We start from the raw sequence: 20,935 nt of genomic DNA on the forward strand, positions 1-20,935 counted from the left end.
CATGGATTAGTCCTGGAAATGTCTGTCACAGAGTCTAGGTGTACAAATCTGGACAAAGCAGGACAGCTTGCACAGCAATAGGATGGACGTTACCTGGCTTCCATTTGACTTTTTCCTTGTTGTGTGTTGGTGCTAATGCAATATATGTGCCATCATGTGATCCAACACAATGTTGTGCTATTTCCAATTCATGTTATCCTGCCTTCACATTGGCTATTTCTTCAATGTGTATGTACTGTATGCAGCTGTTGCTGTGTCTCCTCATTGTAAGCCAACTTGTTTGAGGCATTTCACTGACCTTTGTTTGTGACATTCCAACAGATGCAAGCAACACTGGATTGAAATGACCCTGTGGTCAGAAACTGTTGTACTGACATGTGTCTGTTTATTTGATGTAGGATCCCTTTTGTGAGGTATTCAATATGGCTCCATCTGATGAAGTAGACCTAATTTATTGTTGCCTATTGTGTAGAATTTTGTCAGATGTATCTCCGCCTTCGATGTTGTGAAAGTCTGCAACTGATTATTTGATCACTGATTACAGAATAACTAAGTCATGTCTTTACATTACATAAAGTGACCCGGGGGCACAATGGGCGTTTGCGCCCCCTTTCCCCGTCCCTGGGACAATTTGGTATTACAGAAGGGGCCGCAGACGCTTGTGCAGCCCCTTCTGTAATACCGGTAGCGATGGCACACATAAAGCACCAGCCCTATCTGCAGGGGGCGTTCCCTCATTTGCATGAGGGTGTGCCCCATGCAAATGAAGGGATCCCTTTGCCTCTGCACCCGCATGTATTACAGACATGGTCGCAGAGGCAAAGATGCCCTCAGGAAGCACAATAAAAGTGCGCAATCTAAAAGGTGGCACATTGTCAGTGCGTGCCCTGATGGCAGCCCTCTGGAGGGGGGGTCCCATGGATACCCCAGACTTCCCCTTGCAGGTGGGTGCTGTCACTGACTGCACCAGTTTGCAGGGGGATCTCTAATCCCCTTCAAAAGTGCAGGTGGGTTGCCGCCTGCAGTGTGAAAAACAGGACTAGCTGTAAAGCGGGTGCTCCTTTTTTTGCAGGAATACGCTGCCCCTAGGGCAGCATGAGCTTGCGTCTGCCCTGGGGGCAGCACATTTCTGGTAATAGGGTGCATTTTCACTGTTTGCGCCCATCGCACTTTTTTAAAGCAGCACTAGGTGCAAACAATTAAAATGCACATTTACCGTAATACGGCTCCAGGCCAGCCTCTGATTTGAACAATGGAATAAAGATGTTATCAGACCAGACACTTGTATGGTAGTGATCCTTAGTTGCACATTGTTTACATACAACATATCCTTGCTTTCAAAATTCCCTAGTTTTGACTTTGCAAAATTAACATAGTAGCACAATCACATTATTATATGTGAGAATTACAACAGGAGACAATGATTTGGTGGCATGTGTTTTTAATTAAATGAATAAGGATAAGTCCAAACAAAAAGTGTAGGCTTCAGTCATGATGGATGAAACCCTTGTAGTGGAATCCAAATTGTCAGGATTCCAAACTCCAACATACTCCACAATCAGATATGTAAAAGTGGGAGGGAATAGTCAACAAAGTGAATGTGTAGCACACACAGGATGACATCAGGGGCAAGGTTTCTTCCTGGCGGTGGTGGGTTTCCTGTCATTCTGAACTCCTGTGTTTTTGGATGTACGTTCCCTCTTTCTGAGAGAGAGGGGGTTCTGGAGCAGCTGAAACAGGGGCGTGTGCAGGCACATTCTCCTCTGAGAGGGCCTCTCTTCCTGTGTCTGCGGCAGATGTTGACAGTCTGAATGCACTTGGACCACAGGAAGGGGTAGATGCAGGCGGAAAAGCCCTGCAAAGGGTGGTGTTGATGTCCAGCAGCATCCCAACCAGGGAGGCCATGTTGCTGCTAATGCCGACCACCTCGGTGTGGATGCCGTCCACCTCGTTGGGGATGTCGGCCACCTTGGTGTCTATGCAGGCCACCTCCTTGTATGTGTCCCTCTGCAGATACTTAATTTACCAGATTTCAGTCAATATCTGGCCCATGGTACTTATGGACTCCTGGTAGACTCCCAGGACTTGGGTAATGGCAGCCTGGGTGTCGGTGTTTCCAGTGGGCTCACTCTGCGGGCCCACAATTACCCTCTCACTACCCCTACCCCCACGGGTTTCTGCCCTTGGCATATACTGCACCCTCCCACTGGGTCCTGGTTCCTTGGTGACTTGGGAGGTGATAGCTGGCTCAGAATCCAGGACTGGGGGCACAGGTTGGGGGAAGTGGTTGGCTATGTTGCTGCAGCTGTGGTGGGAGCTGTTGTTGTGGGCACAGTGAGCTGCACTGTCGCCGTCTGCCCAAGTTGACCAGATGGGCAAGGACCATCATCCACGTTCACCTCTTCAGGAGTGTTGTCATCACTGAGAGCTTCATCTTGGGGTGGAGAGGAACTCTGTTTGTTTTCCAACCTCTGTCCAGGTGCAGTGGCGGATCGAGCTGCTGAGAAATAGAGAACATTGTTCTATATTTCTCAGCAGCAATGGTGGAAGTGTTTGTGTCAAAGTACACAGGGACCTAGATTGGAACAAAAAAGATAAAGATTAGTATTGTCATCTATTTGCATGGAGTTGAAGTTGATTACTAGACATTTGTAGGCATTCAATAGATGGAGTAGATTTCCTCAGCTCATTAGATGTTCAGATATGCAGCATTCTGGCTTTAGAGATAGACAGTCAAGTGAGAAGGACCCAAAGCAGTCAAGCAACTTGGTTAGAGTTGGAGTGACAGAGCCTCATGGTCGTTGTAGTCACTTGAAGTTGGCCTAAACTTGACAGATGGTTAGTGTACCATACCTGTTAGCAACATGCATTTGGGATGGTTCATACTTTTAAATATTCACACATTTCATGTGTCCTGGGTTGATTTTTTTTATGGTAATCCACTTACATACAACATTGAAACAAGTGGCATGTCATGGAGTTGGATACATGTGCTCTTGTATACAGCAATACACATTGACACAGACAAACCAACATCTCTGAGACTTTGAGTATTACATGTTAGGAAAGTAGATATAGAACACAATAGCAAAAGCAAAGTTGAGAGCAAACAAGACATTGTGTTAGTCTGCCAAATATTGAAGTGTAACTTACCAGTGTCCACTCCCCCAGCTATTCCTGTCAAACCCTCAGGATGCAGGATGGCCAATACCTTCTCCTCCCAGGGACAGAATTGTAATTGTGCGCTGGGAGGGCCACGCCAGTCCTCTGAGCCTCCAGGTCATAGTTGTTGTACCGGGTACTCACCCTCAACCTGAGCTCATTCCACCTCTTCTTAATATCAGCCTGTGTGCGCAGGGTGGAACCAACAGCATTCACTCTGTTGACTATCCTGTCCCACATTTCATTTTTGTACTGAGAGTAGTATGCTGGACTTGGGAACCAAGACTGAGTGGCTCTATTCTAATGATTTCATCCACCATGACTATTAGCTCTTGTTTAGTGAAGCGTGTTGTTTTTGCCAGGCATGATGAGAAAATTAAATGTGAGCCTGTGTATGAAAGGGAAAACAAACAAGTATTACAGGGAATAAGGTGCAAAACAAAAATTACAGTTGAAGTTGAAAATGGGTAGATGAGAAAAGGGTTGATTGTCTTTTGGGCTGCAATCGGGAAGCAAAAGATGCTAGTCATGGATGGGGTGTGTTTTATAGTGTGTTTGCAGGCTTCCCACTTGCTTAAGCACATCAGCTGTATAGTAGTTTTTATGGTGTAATTCTTTTTATCGAACAATGTAGGAAAAAAGCTTAATTTAAACAGGCCACACAGAGCCCACCGTAGATACTAATAAGTGCATTGATAATACAAGAACCAACAAATAACTAATACAATCCCGCCCACCACCCCGAGGAAAGGAAGAGAAGAAAAAGGAAGAAAACACAGAGAGAACCCCCCCCCCACCCCCACCCCCGGTCCATTCCTTCTATGAGGTGCTGCACAAAGCAGAGTGTGGTTCATAAGAAAACAAATTCTCCTAATTTTGAAGCAAAAAAAATATATAGCATAGACAAGCCCAGAGAGATAGTAAATGTATTGTATTCAAAGCCAAGGATCCTTCTCAATTTTGAAATTGCCAATTGGAAGTTATGAGAATGAAAAAAGCAGTAAAGCAATAAACCTCTAAATAGTGCACAACTGGAGAGTGAGAAAATGCTGTCTTAAAGAAGATTTGACAGTTAGGTGTGTGGACCAGCAACAAATGCTACACACCTTTATGTATGTGAAGCGAGAAATGGCTGCCAAAGATCGCTAAAGGAGGAGCCTTTCCCGGCCAGGGTAAGAGAAATCTTTTCCATGCCCAGCATGTGCCACAATCGCTGATGCCACCCTGTATGTGCAGGAATCCGAGGGGATCTCCAATGAATTAATATGTTCTGAATGGCTATGCCAAGTGCTGTGGTTATCTGCTTCCCTTGCCTAGATTTCAAAGGGTAGGTGAGGGATTTAGTACCCCCAACAGAACATATGCAGGAAGCCTAGGGATTTCCGTGTCAAGGTGTTTGTCAACATCATCAAGAATTTGCCTCCAGTAAGGCCGGAGATGTTCGCATTCCCATAAAAGGTGAACCAGTGTGTCCCTCTTCCCACACCCTCTCCAACAGTCAGGGCTCTGTGTAGCGTCAGCTTGGTGGAGTCTCTCTGGGGTGTAGTACCAGTAATAGACAAGCTTGGTGAATGTTTCTTTAAGGCCAACATGCGTTGCTCTGTGGCGTGCTCTGTACCATCACCCTCCCACTCCTTGGGACTAAGACTACGTCCAAGATTCCTCTCCCAGCGTGGCGTCCTGCATGATAAGTGTGGGTATATCAGGACAAAAGCATCTTATACAGATCTGAGATCAGCTTCTTGTCTGAAGACCGTGTGATGAGCCACCGTTCACAGGGGGTGAGAAGCCTAGTTGCCTGCGTTCGGATGACAGGATGCATAGCCCAATGTTGCACCTGTAAGTACTGCAGACATTTGGATTCTGGGAGGCCGTAATCGGCCCTGAGTTGCGAGAAGGGGATAATGTCACCTTTAGCAAATAAGAGGCCTAAGGCTCCGCATCCGGCCTCTCTCCACAATAGAAAGGACTGTGGGCCCATCCTGGGGCTAAAGTCAGGATTATCACAAAGCGATGTAAGAGGAGAAGGGAAGGTCGTTAGGTCATGGTGCGTATTGGTCCGATTTCAAACTTTAAGGGTTGTGCGTGTCACCTGTGAAGCGTATAAGTTGGGGGGGACATTGGGATTTCCGGAGAAAGGGAATTTTCATTAGAGATGCACCAGTAACTGCTCATTCTTGAAAAAGCAAGTGTTTCTCGGATTCAGCCCGGCTCCATTCGACCAAGCATCGAAGCTGCGCGGTGTTATAATAAAGCGTGAGATCCGGGATCCCAAGGCCCCGTTCGTGAGATAGGAGGAAGCTGAATAACCGTTTCATTCTCAGCTTGTGCCCTTGCCAAATAAAGAAAGAGAGTTCCGATTGCACCCTATTCAGCCAACCTGTAGGGGGCTGCAAGGGGAGCACCTGAAAAAGGTACAACATTTTGTGGAGGATCGTCATTTTAATAGCTGCGATACGCCTCAGCCACGAGATCGGATAGTGTTTCCATCTCCGCAGCTCGGTGCAGATGTGTGTGTGGAGTTGGGAGTAATTAGCTGTCCTCATGGCCTGCAAGATCGGGCCAATTTTATACCTAAATAAGGGACAACATCATCAGACCACTGCAGGGGGTGTTGAGCCAGAAGATCCGCCCCCACTTGAGGCAACAAAGAGAGATTCAACGCTGTAGATTTCGTCAGGTTAACCTTAAACCCCGAGGTGCTCACGAAGGCATCCAATTCCTCCAAAAACGTCCCCAAGGCAGTCCCAGGGCTCGCTAGGGTGGCCAGTACGTCATCCGCGTATAGACTTATAGTGTGCGTGTCCCCTCCGAGGCGAATGCCAGTGATCTGAGGGTGGTCCCTGACTTTCTGCGCCATGGGTTCCATGTACAGGGCAGAGAGAGAGGGCGACAAGGGGCACACCTTTTGGTAGTTTTGAAATCTATCCAATGGTGACTGTTGTGTTTTTTTTTTGCACATACCGCAACGGTCAACGGCATTGGGTAACCGCCGCTAGGAGACCACCAGTATGACTATGTAGTCATAATATGCGTGGCAGTTGGACCTGATGGTGTTGGTGGATGCAACGCCAACATTGCAGACTGCTCATTCCCGGCGGTAAAGGCGCTGCAGTCGGCGTTTCAGATAGCACAACTCAATTACGGTGGGCGGTAGATCATGTAGACAACGTGGATGTAGCGTTAGGGAAACAGCCAGCCAAACTCATACTAAGGCCTAAAGTAATAAAAACAAAAATATCAATGACAAATACTACTGTACTCCATACTCATTAGGCGCTACTCCAAGTATCAGTTAAAATTACTCTGCAGCACAAGAGCACTTTTACAACACTGGTACTCATGCATCCCATAGGAACAGACATCTTCATTCTATGATTACAAAATAAATTGTGAACGTTCGCGCATAAGTGTGACGAACTTGAAGAAATGAGAATACAAATTACTTCATTGGTCAACAAATAATATACCTACAATAAAATAAATCTCCTACAATGAACATTTTTCGCATATGACACTGGGTCCCAACTCAAAGTGAAAAAATCTGAAACACTTTCGTAATTGTAATAGCGAAAAGTGTTGTTATAAATAAAATCGTAGGTTGCTACTATGAAACGAAAATTACAGGAAATGAGGCCAGTCGAATAAAGTTGTGTTGGAAAACACCCGTATAAGATTGTTTTACAGCATGTACAAGCAAACAAGGTGGGGCCACATATACCTGGAACTGTAATAGAATAAAGAATCCATTAAAAAGTAACTGCTTGCAAATATTTTGAAAGGATAATGTATTTAAGTAAATAAATGTACAATTTTGTGTTAACCTACCCCACAGTAATAGCCCTTCTTCATTTTAATATGACATTTAACTTCCTACATACTTGCCCTTTTAATAAACCTTTTAGGTTCAAAGCATTTTATTGCAGAAATATAAAACAAAACAAACAACAGTAACTCAGCGTCACAAAGATGCCATTCAGGGACTCCCCAGCACGAGCGCCATCAAAAAAAAAAAAAGCAAACTGTACATACATAATAAGCGGCAGGGTCACAAGCTAGGCACCCAAGCGGTGACGACTAACCCCCAAAAAACTTCCCCCCCCTCAACAAAACAACCCCCCTGCCTCCCTTGGAGACCCCTCCCCCCTCCCCCGGGTGGTGATGTGCTAGGTCAACGTCACATGCCCTCAGTAACAGTGCAATAGACCCGCCACCCGTCGTACAGTTAGCCACTAGGGTGATTAAGATTGCGGACCAGGCAGGGAAGTCAAACGCAGGAGCCTGAGGTACCTGGGACAAGTAATCTCCTTGAACTCCGATTGCAACAGAGTGAGAAAGGGGTGCCACAGCTCCTCAAATTTATCTACCTCCCCCGCCACCGTGAGGGACAGCTTCTCCATACCCAGAACATGCCATAGCCTATGTAGCCAATCTGAAATGTCGGGAATGGTGGTGGTACGCCAGAATATGAGTATGTTTTGTATCGCCGAGCCCAGAGCAATTGCGATCTGTCTACCTTTCTTGGACCTCAGGGGGTACATCAACCTATTGGGCAGCCCCAAGAGGACATAGGCCGGAAGGCGAGGCAGTTCGATATCGAAACATTGGTCGATCTCATCTAGGATGTTTCCCCAGTAGGGGCCTAGTAACGGACAATCCCATAAGATGTGTGTGAGGGTACCGGTCTGTCCGCATTCGCGCCAACAGGTGTCGGGGAGACCATGATTCATGTCGTGTAGTCTCTGAGGCGTGTAGTACCAATATGTAGTTATTTTAGTGAAAGTCTCAGTGAGCCCGGTGTGGTATGCGGAGTGACGTGCCCGATAAGATATGTCGTCCCATTCCCTGTGGCTCAGAGTTCTCCCCAGTTCGCGTTCCCAGCGTTCCCTCCCCGTGTTATGGATGTGAAAGGCGGGGGGTTGCAGAAGCTTATAAAGGTCGGAGACAAGCTTGACATCCGAGGAGCGAGTCGCCAGCCACATCTCATACGGTGTAAGTTTCCGGTCTGCCAGTTCCCTCACTTGCGGCTGCAGTGCCCAGTGACGAACCTGGAAATATCGCATACGTTCAGTCTCAGGTAGGCGATAATCCCGTCTGAGGTCCTGGAACGACACGATCCCGTCTGGGCCGTACATGTGAAACAAAGCGCAGCACCTGGCTGCCTGCCAGTGTGCGAACGCACCAGGCTCTAGCCCAGGTTGGAAGTCAGGATTCCCAATCAACGGCGTGAGCGGCGACGGGAAGGTAGTAAGTTCCCGTGTGATGTTCACCGCGTCCCATACTCTAAGCGGGACTCGAGTGACCAAGGACGCGTAGAGGTTGGGGGGCCTGTGCGCCCTGCGCATGAAGGGTATCTCCTGCAAAGTCCTGCCGGCCACAGCCTGGTCTTGAAAAAGCCAGTGCCTGTCAGACTCCCACTTGCTCCATTCCACCAAGTACCGCAATTGCGCCGCCTGAAAGTATTTCTGGAGATCGGGGATACCAAGGCCGCCAGATTCCGGAGCCAGAGTAGACAAGGCTCTCTTCAGCCTGGGTTTGCGACCCTGCCAGACAAAGCGGGCTATATCTGCCTGCGCCTGACGGAGCCATCCCTTTGGTGGTTGAAGCGGTAGCGCCCGAAACAAGTACAAGACTTGTGGTAGAAGAGTCATCTTGACGGCAGCCACCCGACCCAGCAGCGACAGCGTGCCTTTGCTCCAGCGGGACAACTCCTCTTTCATCTTACTGCTCAACGCCGTGTAGTTCGCCGTCACCATAGCGGGCAGGGAAGGCGCCAATAAGACACCCAAATAGGGGATTAGGTCTCTAGACCAGCTCATGGGAAAGCGCCCCTGTAAGTCGAGTCGCGTTGCGGTAGAAAGGGAAAGGTCTAGGGCCGCCGACTTCCCCATGTTCATCTTAAAACCCGCTACCCTGGCGAAGGCATCCAACTCGGCGACGCAGGCTGGGAGTGCCTCTCTTGGGTTTTCAAGCAGAAGGATCACGTCGTCCGCGTACAGGCTGATGGTGTGAACATAGCCACCCATCCGGACGCCAGTCACTCTCGGGTTCTGTCTGACCCTCTGGGCGAACGGCTCCATATAAAGAGCAAAAAGAAGCGGGGACAGTGGGCACCCCTGCCTGGTCCCTCGTTCAATCTCAAAGCGGTCGGAGCTACACCCGTTGACCCGCACCACCGCGGTCGGGTGTTTATAACAGTTAAAGATAAGCGTGCGGAATTTCTCCCCAATCCCCACTTTGCGTAACACCCCTTCAAGGTAAGACCAGTGCACTCGGTCGAATGCCTTTTCCGCGTCCACAGACAAAAGCATACGCTCCCCCGGGACGCGGGAGGCCTTCTCCAGGACATGCAACACCCTCTTAGTGTTATCCACTGTCTGTCGACCGGGGATGAACCCTGCCTGGTCCGGGTCCACCAGTCCCGGTAGATATTGCGCCAGGCGAGTCGCCAGGATCCCCGTATAAAGCTTAAGATCCACGTTCAGCAATGAGATCGGTCTGTAAGAGCCGCACTCCGTTCGATCCTTCCCAGGTTTGGGAATAACCGATACCGTCGCACTGAGCAAGTCCGGAGGGATAGCGCCTGGTTCCGCGAAGGTGTTAAAGAGCTTCGTCAACAGAGGGACCAGCTCCGGACAGAACGTCTTGTAGAAAAGCGGGGAGTAACCGTCGGGGCCCGGGGCCTTCCCCTGCTTAAGCCGGGAAATAGCCGCAATCACCTCTTCCGGGCGAATATCCCGCTCCAGATACTCCGCTTGCTCTGAGGTGAGAGCGGGGAGGTCAACGGAGTCCAGATAGTCAGTTTCCGCGAGCACCGATGGAGGCTCACCTGCATATAGGTCGGCGTAGAACCGGCGGAATCCCTCCGCAATCTGAGGGTCCTCCGTAGCACCCACTCCACCCGGAGTGGAGAGTTCCGCAACCCGCATGCGTTGATGCTTCACACGAAGCTTGTTTGCTAGGAGACGGCCACAGCGATCGCCCCCCAGTGTAGTATGCATGCTTCAGGCGGAGCGCCGCATATTCTGCCCTATCCATATCGAGCGCGGAAAGCAATTTCCGCGTCGCTTTAAGTTGCCTCCAAACCCGGGGGGCCCCAGTCCGCTGATGCATCTGTTCCAGCTCCCGCACCCGGGTCGTTAGCTCCTCCCGTTTCAGCCGACGATCCCTATTCTCTGCAGACGAGATGGAGATGAACTCCCCTCGGAGCACTGACTTTAAGGCTGCCCACTGCGTCGCGCAGGACGTGTCCCCATTATCATTATGGGATCGGTAGTCCGATATCGCGGTGCGGATCCGCTGCACCACTGCCGACCTATGGAGCAGTGTGTCTCTAAGGCGCCAAACCCCTCGAGAGGGCGCTGCCGGCGGCAGCTGGAAGGAACCCGAAACCGGGGCATGATCCGACAGAGAGAGCACTCCAATGTCGGAAGCCGTCGCCAGCGCAGCCATCGGCCCCGTAACCAGAATGTGATCCAGCCTTGCATATGTCCTGTGAGCATGGGAGTAGTAAGAATAGGCCCGGGCAGTGGGGTGCAGACGTCTCCACAGGTCGTGCATGTCAAGATCCCCGAGGCGGGAACGATTCAGCTGTGAGAATTCCCCGGAGTTCGGGCGGCGTTGCGCAGATCTGTCCAGGAGTGAATCAAAAACCATATTCAAGTCCCCCCCGATGAGTATGTGTCTGTCTGGTGTAGCCGCTACGTGTTCAAGGGCAGAGTGTAAGAATGTGTCCTGGCGGTCATTCGGGCTGTAAACTGAACCCACTGTGAATAACAATCCCCCCAGCTTGATTCTATAAGCTAGGAGCCTACCCTTCTGCTCCGCTACCTTGTGCAGGACCTCCCCCTTAAATTTACTGGAGACCAGGATAGCAACCCCCGCCGTTTTAGTGGGCCCCGAGGAGAAGAGCTGTACTGGGAACTTCGGTGATCTCATTCTAACGCAATCTCGCGCCAAGAGGTGAGTCTCCTGTAAGAGGCAGATGTCCGCCTGGGCATTCTCAAGGAGGGACAAAACCGCTCTGCGCTTAACCGGGTTGTTAAGTCCCTTCACGTTTAACGTGACTACTTTAAGGGCCATTAACGGGCGGCACAAGAGCAGCAATCAACGAAGCAATGTCAGTAACAAACGTTGTGGGAAGCAGTGGCAGAAGGCCGAATAAAGGCAGAAGCCAAGCATCATCGGAACCACAACCCAGTGCACCAGGCGCAAAGCAACAGTAGGAACAGCAAGAAAAAATGACACCCCGGTACATCCCCCAGAGCCCTCTCCAACCAACCCGTAACCGAACCATCACCCGGCTACTCCACCCCAAACCTACGGACCCGTGGCGGTCTCGAACCCCTCCCTCCAAACTCAGCACAGTTCCATCCTCACCCCACCCGGCACCCCAACATCCCCAACAACCCAACTCCCCTAGAACGAAGAACATTGTCCCAGTCCAGTCCCTAATGGACAAGTCTGTGGTAGAGTGTTCGTGTGGACGTCCAGCCACCTTCAGCATCCCCCCACCACCCCTTCCCTCCCGGAACCCCCGCACCTGCTATGAAGATGAGGCCATCTGGATCTCCCCCCGGAGTGTTCTCAGGCCGTCAGGGCCGTACCGCCAGGCGTCGTAGCTCCGGAAACCGCCAGGACCGCGCTGTCTCTCTCAGCCCTGGCTGTCGGCGAGGGCGGCCGCGCAGGCACAGCAGAGGACCATCGCCGGCGGACAGTTTGCCACCCATCTCTGGTGATGCGTCGCTGGGATGGCGCAGGAGTGTCGTTGTCAGCTGTCGTGATCCCCAACACATCGCAGGTGTCCTGAAGAGACCGGAGCTGATGCAGAGTGCCGTTCCAGCGGAAGATGAGCCGAAAGGGGTGACCCCAGGAGTACTGCGTGCCATGTTCTCTCAAGAAGTCCGTGGCTATCTTGAAGGATTTGCGCTTTTGGAGGGTGATGGTCAACAAGTCCTGAAACAGCGCCACTGGGCGATCTCGGAAAGTGAGCGGCTGCCGACGTCGAGCCTCGCGCAGGATTCGCTCCTTCAAGGGGAAGTCCGGCAGGAAGGCCAGAATATCAGGGGCCGGTGCAGAGGCCCGGCGACGTGGTCCCACCCTGTGCGCTCTGTCAATTCTCACTTGGAAGTCCTCAGGCTCTTCCAAAATCGCGCGGAACAGGTCGCCCAGGTACGCAGCCACGTCTTCCCCTTCCTCTCCAGATGGAACGCCACGAACCCTGATGTTGTTGCGCCTGGACCTGTTCTCAAGGTCCTCTGCGTGGGCCTGGAGGTCAATCTGCTGGTCCCTGAGTCGCAGGACCTCCTGCTGCAGATGCGTTAATTCGTCTTCTCGAGCCTGGCTGGATTCCTCCACAACGGTCACTCTTTCTCCCAGGGAATCGACCTCTCGCCGTACCTCACGGACCTCACCCGCCACCTCCTGTTTCAGCGCCTGGAAGTCCTCCCTGAGGGTGCCGAACAACGACTCCAGAAATGAACGAGTCACCGGAGGTTCTCCACCCTCGGCCCCCCGGGAGCCAGACGGGGGACTCGGGGCAGGCTGGGTTCTATCATGCCGGGGAGCGGCTCTGCTCAGCATGTCAGGAAGGGTGCGTTCACCCTTCTTTCCCCCACGGTTGCCCGACATCGTGGCGCCAGGCAAAGATCGCGACACTGAAGGAACCGTGAAGGGCGGGCAACGAGGAGTCCGTCAGCTCCCCTCGTCGCTGCAGGCCGTGGGCCGGGAGCAGCCGCGGACCCTCCTCCACGTCCCCACTTCTAGGAGGGCGGCAGCGCTCGCCCCGAGCGTAAAGTACCCCCCGGAACAAACACGAGGGGGGGTGTGGCAGGGGAGGATGACAGGCAGGCCCCACCGCCACGTCGGTCCCGCAGCGCCCGAGGGGGGGAAGCCTGGTCGAAAGGGCCCGGGCGGTCCCCCGCCGCTTGCCAAGGTGTCACCAGTCCGTGGTACGCAGGTAGGCTCCTCACCGCAACTGCGTCATTGACCCCTCAGGCCAACAACCCCACACTACCTGTGTCAGCGCCCGGAGGCCCCAGCTCTGGACCGGCGCGGGGTTCAATGAAGGAGGGAGGGCCCCTCCGCCTGCAAGGCTCTGAGTCCGGGCGCCGCCGCGCCTCCGAGAGCCCACCGGCCGCGTTCCAGGAGGGGGGAGAGGCGCCCAGGCCCCCACAGGCCGTCCGAGTAGTCCAGGGCAGCGCAAAGTCCCAGCCGCCTGTTGCGCCAGCCCCTCCCCTAGGGCGAGGCGCTGTGGCGGGTCGCAGAAGGTCGGATTCCGGGGTAGGCCCCACCGCTCCTCAAATCCCCGGGGTCGCGTAGTTTCGCACCCCAGGTCCGGCGCTCCACAGTTCAGTTGACGGGCCGCGAGCCCGGCGCGGCGTGTCCCTCCGCCGCTCTTCAGGGAGCCCGAGGCGAGGAGCGCCGCCCCCCCGGCGGTCCCGCTAGTGCCTCCGCACGTCCCGCTGGTCTACTTCGTTGGGCGGACCGCCCGGGCTCCCTCCGCAGCAGCAGGCCTCGCCGTCGGGGAACGCGGACACGCTCCCTATGTTCACCGGGGGGCTCCGGGACGCCACAAACGGTGTCGCTGCGTCCACAAGTGCTCCGAGCGCCTGATTTCGCCTGATCCGGGGGAGATCAGCGGCAACGGGTGGCGCGTGGGCTCCGGGGCTTCAGGAGCTCACGAGGGCTGCTTCCTCCTAGCTCGCCATCTTGGCCACGCCCCCCTTAATAAACCTTTTAAACCAGGCCAGTACTTACATATGCACTTTGCTAAGCATTGTTTACCCTTTGATGTAATTGAAATTTCCACATGACATACTTAAAATCAAAATGTGTTTCAAAAGAAAACAAATTCTCCTAATTATGAAGCAAACATATATATATAGCATAGACAAGCCCAGAGAGATAGTAAATGTATTGTATTCAAAGCCAATTTTGAAATTGCCAATTGAAAGTTATGAGAATGAAAAAAGCAATAAAGCGATAAACCTCTAAATAGTGTACAACAGGAGAGTGAGAAAATGCTGACTTAAAGAAGATTTGACAGTTAGGTGTGTGGATCGGCAACCAATGCTGCACACCTTTATGTATGTGATGAAAGTTTCCCTTTCAAGAAAGCTACAGATAGCCTAGTTGTTATTGCTGCATTTAGCAGCTTCCATAACCCTGAGGGGTTGATGCCAGGTAGCTAACATTCAAAATTGATTCTTTCTTTTGAAGCTCTGAAGATGCTTCTAATATCTCTTTCCATCCATTCCTATTTGATCAACAATAATAATTTATACACCTAAATTGTAGCCTCCAGAATAGAATTATTGGTCTTTTTTAATTTTGAATCAGATGTCATGATGAAAAAGACAGAATCACTGAATTATCCTTGGTTCTTATGAAAAAAAAGGTTTGTGAATGCACTGTACATTTAAGCTATTTTGTGAGATTGGACCTGGCAAGTCAGGTATATCTGTCAACTTTGATTAGGAGGATCCCTTCCTTATATCAGCCTCCTTTGGGAGACTCTGCAGTTAGTAGTAGGGCCCTGATTCTGGGTGGGTTGATGTTTTATGGTTTGTGAAAGGGTCAGAATTCTGAGTTGGGTGGTATTTAGAACACCCCGTAATTAATGAGATGCTATTTACAAACTGCATTTTGTAGTATATATTGTAGTACTACAAAATGTACCACAAGGATCTCTGTGTGGTAAACTATAGGGAAATGTTTCCTATACTTTACAATAAGGAGATATCCACCACAGTGGATCTCCACATGGTAAAGCATAGGAAAAACGTTAAAAAGTGTATTCAACATAAACAATATTTAAAAAAAATTATATTAGATATTAATGTAAATTATTTTCTATATATCTTAATTGTAATGTAGAACTAAAGAAAAAAGTGCTACAGTGCTATTTGCTACATTTTGAATTAAAAATGCAATTATTAAGATATATTAACTTCTGTTAACATTATTTTTCTTAAGGTTAAATTAAAAAATATATATTCCCACCTAATGTAAAAAATTCAGGTTGTATTATTCAATAATAATTATTAAACGTAATGTGTATAAATTAGTTTGAAATAATTTACTAAGATTTAATAACATGCATTGTTATATTACTTTCCTGTATGCAAAAAAAATATTTAATTTGTTCATAATAAAATCAAAATATGTACTGTTTTTTATAAATTCTTTTTACAGTAATTTAAATATCTTTATATTTTTAACTATTTAAATTATTTAATTTAAATGAAAAAAATCTGTATGGTTTACATTTAAGTCCTGTGTTGGACCTGACAGTCTTAAAGTGGTCCTCCCCAAACTTTCTGCCTGCTTACTTCCTCTTTGTCAGTATTCTTTTTGTTGGCCGTAGGTCTCTGAGCACTCTCCCACTGCTGACCACAGCTAAAGTGCATGTGCTTCTCCCCTACACATAGCTGCATTGACTTATCCACAATTTGAATATGTAATGTATCTGTTAGTCTCTAATAGAGTACACTACCTGTGCCCAGGGTCTGTAAATAAATTGCTACTTGTGGGACTGAAGCACTGATTGTGCCACCCACACAAGTAGCCCTTTAAACATCTTTCAGGCCTGCCACTGCAGGGCCTCTGTGAGCAGGTTACACTGCCATTTTGACTTGCCATGTAATACCCCTTGACAAGCCTAAAACTCCCATTTTATTATTTCTAACCCACCCCTAAGGTAGGCCTTCGGTAGCCCATAGGGCAGGCTGCTGTGTACTAAAACGCAGGACATGCACTTTTAAGTTTTGCAGTGAAAAACACCGAAATTCGTTTAGGAATCCCTTATTACACATTTAAGCTGTAATTCCTGTTAGAGAAGGAGTAGTTCTGTAATGTTTAACATAATTGGAATGGTAATGATAAATCAACTTTTTTGACAAAGCTGGATTTAAAATAACTATTTTTGAAAAGCTACTTCTAGAAAGATAGAATTTCTCTGCTCTTAATGTTCTGTGCGCCTGCAGCCTGTCTCGAATACACATCTGGGCTGGGTGACAGCTTGAGTTTGTGCATTCCCTCTTGAAAGACCCACACAAATGATGGTTAGGTGTGTTTGGGGTGACATATGCATCCAGACAGCTCATTCTGGGCTGGATGGGAGGGAGGAGCTGGCACCTACAGCTGAATGGGCAGTGTCCTGCCCCTACACAAAGGGTTGATTACCCCCTGTAATGAGTCTGGAGCAAGGGCTGGGAAGGGAAGACCTCTGTACACTTCAAAGCTCCTCTTTGAAGTCACCTACACTTCAAAGGCACAATGGGGCATAAGTACTGGTCTCTGACCTCACCAAATCAGACACTTCTGGACCTTTTAAGAAACTCTGCCAGGAAGAAGCACTGGTGTGCAAGGACTGTTTGACTCTCACTCTTCTGGATGGCTGCTCTTGAAGAACTGCTCTTCTGCTGTGCTGTCCTGCTGGCTGCTACCCTCTGCGCCTGCTGAGGAAGAACTGGACTCTTGCTTGAACCCAGAGTGCTCTCTAAGGGCATGCTGGCTTGCCTCCTGTTTTGAGACTCAAAGATATCAAAGTCTCACCATCTGCTCCTGTGCCTGGTCCATTGAAAGTGGACGCAGGTGCTTGCTCCAATCAAACCGACTCATCTCCTGTCTGCATGAAGCAGAACCAATGATTTGTTGCTGTTGCAGGAGCTGAATCAGCGCATTGCACCCAGAACCAGTGCATTTCCTCAAAGAACTGATGTATCAGAACCACTGCATCGCTACCACTGCAGTGTGGGAAGATCGACACATTCCCTTGACTGCGCGGAAAAACCCATTGCATCGGCTTCGGAACAACGCATCTCGGCCCGGTGCAACGTCTTCAGAACCGGTGCATCGCTAACACTGCGTGGAGAAAATTGAGCATCACTCCGACTGCAGGATAGACTACAAAACATTGTTCAGCTGCACCCCCATCTCACTGTTGAGACCAGACTCAAGGTACTTTGTGCGTGGCTCCTGTATCGGGCCTGCACTCCATCATGGTTGACCTGAACTCCGGACTTTCCCTGCCGATCTGATAACCCCCATCGGCACCATATTGCTTATAAGGGCTATTTACACTTTTATTCTTAAAAAATTCACATCTCGACTTCTATTTTATTGGAATTTTGTTGTTTAGGTCTGTGTTTATTTATAACATCACAATCTATTTTCTAACCTGGTGTGGAGTCTTTTTGTGGTGTTTTCACTGTGTTACTGTAAATGTTGCACACATACTTTACATATTGCCTCTTATGTAAAGCCTGACTGATCTGTGCCAAGCTGCCAGAGGGTGAGCACAGGATAATTTAGGGTGTGTTGTGATTTACCCCAACTAGGATTGTGGTTCTTGCTTGGACAGTGTGCATAACTCTGCCAACCAGACACCCAATTTCTAACATTACTGCCTCTATTATTTTCAATGGGAGGGTGTTCCACTTCCAGTGATTGGCCTTCTGTGGTGCTAGACCTATTTTTGTTTTGTTTAGTAGTAACTTGACCTTGTAAGTTAGATTCCACCCCCTTGTTCAGGTGGTGGAGACCTATCAGTCTACACTTATGAGTAAGTTTTGCACTAGGGTTTTATGTACAGCTAAAAGTAGTATAGTTACTCTAAACTTTAAGAGTACATTTAAACCTGTAAACTACTCAGAAGTGTAACTTTCCTATGTGAATTACAATCTGGATGTATTAAATACCTCACCCTTCATTACATTTTGGCAAGTCAAGCATGACGGAATTTAATAGGAGAAAAGGGTACGGTATTTACTGCACCATGCACATTTTGCTGCATTCAGGACTATAATTTGCATGTTATTTCCCAAAAACTTTAAGTGGGTGCTATTTATATAAGTAATGTACCCCAGGGTATAGTTAGTTATCAGCTGAAATAACTATACCCTGCTACTCTGACAAATGCAGAATCAGGGTCAAATATAATCTCCTCAAGTCTGGTTAGCTTTTCTTATGACTGCCTCTCAAGGAAACATAGTTTATCACCCCTGAATCCGATCCTTGCCCCTTTAATGGCACACAACTACATGTATAAATTAAGGTTTTGTGAGTCAATCTGATGATGCTCTCAAGCCTTCATTGCTAAGAACTGAATATTAATGTTGTTAGACCTCACATCCTTGGTCTGGTATTCCCCCAAACATTTTTGCCTTAACTCCCTCCTGTGTTGCAAAATTCTTTTGCGTTGGTTTTAGGGCTCTGTGCACTTTACCGCTACTAACCATTGCTATAGTTCTCTCTTCCCCAAACATGGCAGAGTTGGCATCGATCTGATTGGAACATTTAATGTACTTGTAAGAATCTAGTAAATATTACTACATGTGGCCAGGGTCTGTAAATTAAATGCTACTAGTGGTCCTGCCGCACTCAATGTGCCTTCCACTAAAGTAGCGTCTCCAAAACATATCTTAGGCCTACCACTGCAGCCTGTAGTACAGTTTTAAACTGCTATTTCGACCTGGCAAAATAAACCTTTTGCCAGGTCTAAACCATCCAGCGTAATACTTATCTGTCACCCCTAATGCAGGCCCCGAAAGGCTGATACAGCAGGGAGCATTGCATTTAAAAAGTAGCACATATGTACTTAGGTTTTACATGTTCCGTCAGTAAGAAACTCCTAAAGTTGTTTTTCACTGTTTCACTGTTGTAAGGTCTATCTCTCATATTGACTAACATTGGGTGTTACATTTAATAAGTAATAACTTCGCATTAGGAGCAGATAGAAATATGTTGTTAATACTCAAGTGATTCGTAATTTAAAACCCTTTACTAGTAATGTCGGATTTAAGTCACAATTCTGAAAATGCAACTTTTAGATAGTTGTCTCTTTCTTGTCCCAACCATTTGTGCCTTCTGCCAGTGTCCTGGGTCACACGATGGTGAATGGCTCTGCTGCTAAGGTTTGTGTATAGGTTCCAGACAGTAACACAACAGGGGCTTAGGTGTGGACAGAATGGGCCATCCTGGCATGATGACTGGGGAGGGGCTGCACCCAGCCCCAGTTATTCTTCAAAAGGCTGTGCCTGATGCACACAAAGGATTCTGACACCAGGCCTGCCCTGCCTTTTGTAACCCGCAGACAGTTTGTAGCCTTGACAGGCAGGGAGTCCCTCCACACAAAACCTGCCACCAGGTTTAAATATTGGAGATCCAGAACCACTTAACAGAACATTCCTGGATCTGTGGAAGTTACAGAAGATGGGCTGTCCTGCTGCCAGCGGACTGCCCTGTTGCTTGAAGGCCTATCTCGGTCTCTAAGAAGGAAGACTGGACCTGCATGCCTTGATCCCCGTCTAACCAGAGTGACTCCAATAGTCAGTTGACTGACCTCCTGTTTTAGCTACAGAGCCACAACAAGCTCCAGAGGCCTCCCTGCAACTGCCTAGCTGATCTGCTGCAACTGTACCTGCCAGCTCCAGCAACTGAACCCGCATGAGCCCTGCTGGCCTCTGCTGGGGTGAGTCACTGATCCCCAGGTCCTGAACCCTTGGCTGGAATCAGAGTGTACTCCTCCTGAAGAAAAGGTGAACGTCCTAAAATTTGGGGTAATTGCGACTGCGGATGAGCATGTTCGCTCCAAGACTCTACTGCCCATGACAAATGCCAATGCAAAATCCCAGTGAGACATGCTCTTTGTGCTGAAAGCAACTAACGATGACGACCGGCAATGTGAGACCTGCGCTTTAGGCTAGAACAGTGACAGCCCACGTCGACCGCCAATGCGCGTTACAGCACCGACCGCCTACCACACTTGACCGGCTCTTCGTGTTACAGCGTTGACCACCTGTGACACCCAAACTGCTCTTCGTGCTACAGAGACGACTGTCTGCAACACTCAGCCTACTCCTCACAGCTGTCTCCACCATGAAAGGAACTCTTCATACTGGATTTAGAAGGTATCTTTTCAACTGGACTAACCTGATCCCTGTATCTGACCCGTGTTCCATCGCTGTTGACTTGAACATGTGACTTTCAACCGGTCTAGTGTGACCAGATGACCGCAAGTGGCACTTTGTACTATTAGGCACTATTTTCACTTAAAACTTTAAAGTTAAATATCTCCTGTTCTACTTATTGGATTTTTGTCAATCAGGTCTCAAATTATTTATGAAAATGGACTCTATTTTTCTAAATTAGTTTGTGAATTTTACTTTATTATTATTTGTGTGCTGCATACATAATTTAAACATTGCTTCTAACTTGACTGCTTTGTACAAAGCAACCAGAGGGTTACGCACAACTTAATTTAGTGTCTTTTTGCGACGTCTACCCTTACAAGAATTATGGTTGTTGCTTAAGTAGAGCTTCCACCCCTCTCAATCAATAAGTCAATTTCTTACATATGTGCTATAGAATCAACTACTAGCTGTAGGTGAGGGTTGTGGCCAGGGCACATGGTTTCTTTGGTGCTTCCCAGTATTAGCTAAGGAAAACAACATGTCCGCATGAGAAATATGGGTTTCACAATGTACCTCTGCTGACAGATTACTTATTTTGACAGGTTACTGTCTGGTTGCCCTGCTGTCTGGTTACTTATTTCGATAAATGTATGTCTTATATATATTTTCTATCAGTACTTTGGTGCAGATCCAAAGAATCAGATAGCAGAGTGTTTTACAACCATGTGCCTGGGGTGAAAATATGGTGTCAAAAAGTTTCCAAAGGGAAATGCTACACTGAAGTGTTCTGGGCAGTTACACCGGTGTTACATTAATGGCAAAGTATTGCTTCTCATTATTTGTATGATGATTTTTAG

This window comes from Lissotriton helveticus, chromosome 8 (assembly GCF_964261635.1).
Source record: "Lissotriton helveticus chromosome 8, aLisHel1.1, whole genome shotgun sequence".
Classification (NCBI taxonomy): Eukaryota; Metazoa; Chordata; class Amphibia; order Caudata; family Salamandridae; genus Lissotriton; species Lissotriton helveticus.